Consider the following 2574-nt stretch of genomic DNA (forward strand, 5'->3'; position numbering starts at 1 on the left):
AAAAAAAAAAAAAAAAATACTAGTAATCGATCTCAAAAGAAGAAGAAGGGATAAGAAGAAGAAGAAAAGATCTCGTACAAGGTGGCGATGAAAGCGCGAAGCTGGGCAAGGGCACACTTTAGCAGGTTAGGGCTAGATTTGTAACCCTTTTACAATGGATTGGTTTTTTTTTTTTTTTTTTTTTAATAGTATAGGATTCTCAAAACTAATTAAATTAATATTATATGAATCTGTGAACCTGTTGGTTATATAATTAATAATTAAAGAAAGAAAAAAAAGAACATTTAAAATTTGTGGACTCCAAAAAAAAACATAGTTAAAAGGAAACCTTTTGGATTTTCTGACTTATTTATAGACTTTTCAGCCAATGAGAATAGAGAATAATATCCCACATCGCAATTCGTGCTATAAGAGGGACCATTCCTTGATATTATAAACATACAATTATCCTTTTCTTTTAGTTACCACAAATTTAACTTTATTTATGGGGGGTACTTTATGTTGATTTTAGTTTTCCTTCCACTTTTCTTTATGAAGTCGGAAATACAAAGTTAAAACAACATATCAACATATCAAAGAAGATGCAAGAAGCTACGTTAATCATCGCTTTCTATCCTTGTGCCTGGTTGGTTGATCTGGAGTTGCACCAAGCTTGGAACATATGATGAGCACACAAGTGGGCGACAATATATGCGTTGAGTATATCCAAATTCGTCTGGCTTCCCGAGATTCCGAGCCTCTCCGATATTCACAGATTTGAAGTAAAAGTTTTCTCCAATCATGTAGGCAGTTTGGTCGCGACATGTCTTGGTTCCTTTATCTTCGTCTAGATCGAAGACCACAGCAACTTTAATCTCCTCGTCAATGAAGAAACTCCCAGCCTTAGGATTATACGCCACACCACACATAAAAGAAAAAAAAAATTAAAGAACCATAAGTCATGAACCAAAATTTTTAACTACATAATATAATAAATAAAAATCATAGCAAAGTGATTATAGATTATGGCGTTCAGTTCAGCATCCAGTTTGGGTGTATTCTTTCCATCTGCAGAATTTAGAAAATTCTGGATCTATAGCACAAGAGCAAGGAGAAGGAAAAAAAGAAGAAGCAATTAGCATATTAATTTTCAAGAGAAAATTCTAATAAAAAAATAACAAAAAAGAAAAAAAAAATTATGACCTCTTCATGCCTAGCAGCTGCAGCCATTTTTCTTTCTTGCAAGTGTTGTATTACAGAACGAACACCACCAACTATCGTTTTATACTACTACAGGTTTTACCTAGGTTACAGAAAAAGTAAAAAAAAGAGTTACTACTTACCATGGTAGGTAACACGTGATAACTATATTGAGAGCTTTAGTACGTAGTTGTAACCACTTTGAATGCTCAAATTAGAAAGTTTCAGTTTTGGACATATATGTTGAGCTCTAACATGCATTTCAGGAAAACAAAAGTGGTCCAAAAAGATTCTTTGATGCATCCATTTTTCTTGAACTTAAAAGTTTTAAAAGAAATCGATAGAATATTCTAGACTCTCGCTGAATTTTTTTTCTTTGTGTGTAGAGTGGGGAAAATGCAGACTAAAATTATGCACGTAGAAAAGAAAAAAAGAGTGGAAAAAAAAAAGAAAAGAAGAAGAAGGAAAAAACAAATAAAAAATGCAATTATGCACGTAGTACGAAAAGCTGATGATATATATGTAAGAGCAACAATCTCATAACGGAGCCATGCACAAATCGTAATTATTGTTTAGTCGCTCTTTTTAATACGATCGAGGAGAACATACATAGTTCTATAACTAGATTTAATTAATGTGTTTTCTTGGTCGTTGATGAAGACTTTGTATTAGATAATTACCGAGTAGTGTATAACAAGAGAGATAGAGAGAGTATGATGAGTGTTTGTTCGGTAAGAGCATCAGGAGATTCTCTGTGGGTTACTTTTGTAATTGGGCCCCAGTTACAGAATAAAAAACCCATTAATGATCCAAATAAGAGAGAATCGTTGCTGTGGGAAGCATTTGAAGCAACCCTTAAGAACGCTACGTGGCGTTTTATCATTGGGTGGATGGTAAATATAAAAGCGATTTTTTTTTCTTCGCCATTTTCTTCTTCTTTCTTCCCGACGACGTTCTCTCTCTCTTCTCTGTCGAATGAAGCGGCGATTGTTCTGAAATCGGAAAAAATCAATGGATTCACGTCGAATCCTTTGATTTTTTCGAATTAAATCTTATGGGTTACACAAGGCAAGTAAAGTATCTCTTCTCCTTTCCCGATTCAGTTTTCTCCTTCTGGGTCATTTTAAGATTCTCTGAAAATTAAGCGAAAGTTCGTATCTTTCTTGGTCTCTCCTCGATGAGCGATTTAAATAAAGCTATCTTCATTTCTGAAATTCCTCAGTCTGTTGTCGAATCAAAAATCGAAATTACTGTTTCTGTTGTATTTTGAATTATTCGTTTTTGTTTTCACCCTATTCGATTTGTTTGGATGCTGACACAATTAGGGGAAAGCTATGAATTTTATTGCTTCTTAGATGTTCTTCGGTTGATGGTAAATCCAGATGGGTCATATAT

The 2574-nt window shown here is 33.8% G+C and overlaps 1 protein-coding gene and 1 long non-coding RNA gene across 3 annotated transcripts in view; both read right to left on the reverse strand.

Annotated features, from left to right (window-relative positions):
• The window catches only part of LOC104765147 (ABC transporter E family member 1-like), a 3257-nt gene extending 3092 nt beyond the window's left edge, over positions 1–165 (reverse strand). The window contains exon 1 of one of the 2 annotated variants that reach the window (XM_010488820.2): positions 79–165. The gene's annotated coding sequence lies outside the window, so the exon portion shown is untranslated. The remainder of the gene's footprint in view (positions 1–78) is intronic. The other variant, XM_010488821.1, reaches the window with a different exon arrangement.
• LOC104765148 lies at positions 375–1232 on the reverse strand. The gene is made up of 2 exons (XR_763835.2): positions 1183–1232; positions 375–1072 (listed from the first exon to the last, which is right to left on the reverse strand). It is a non-coding gene; the product is annotated as an uncharacterized LOC104765148 (long non-coding RNA).

Source organism: Camelina sativa, chromosome 19 (assembly GCF_000633955.1).
Source record: "Camelina sativa cultivar DH55 chromosome 19, Cs, whole genome shotgun sequence".
In the NCBI taxonomy this organism is placed as follows: Eukaryota; Viridiplantae; Streptophyta; class Magnoliopsida; order Brassicales; family Brassicaceae; genus Camelina; species Camelina sativa.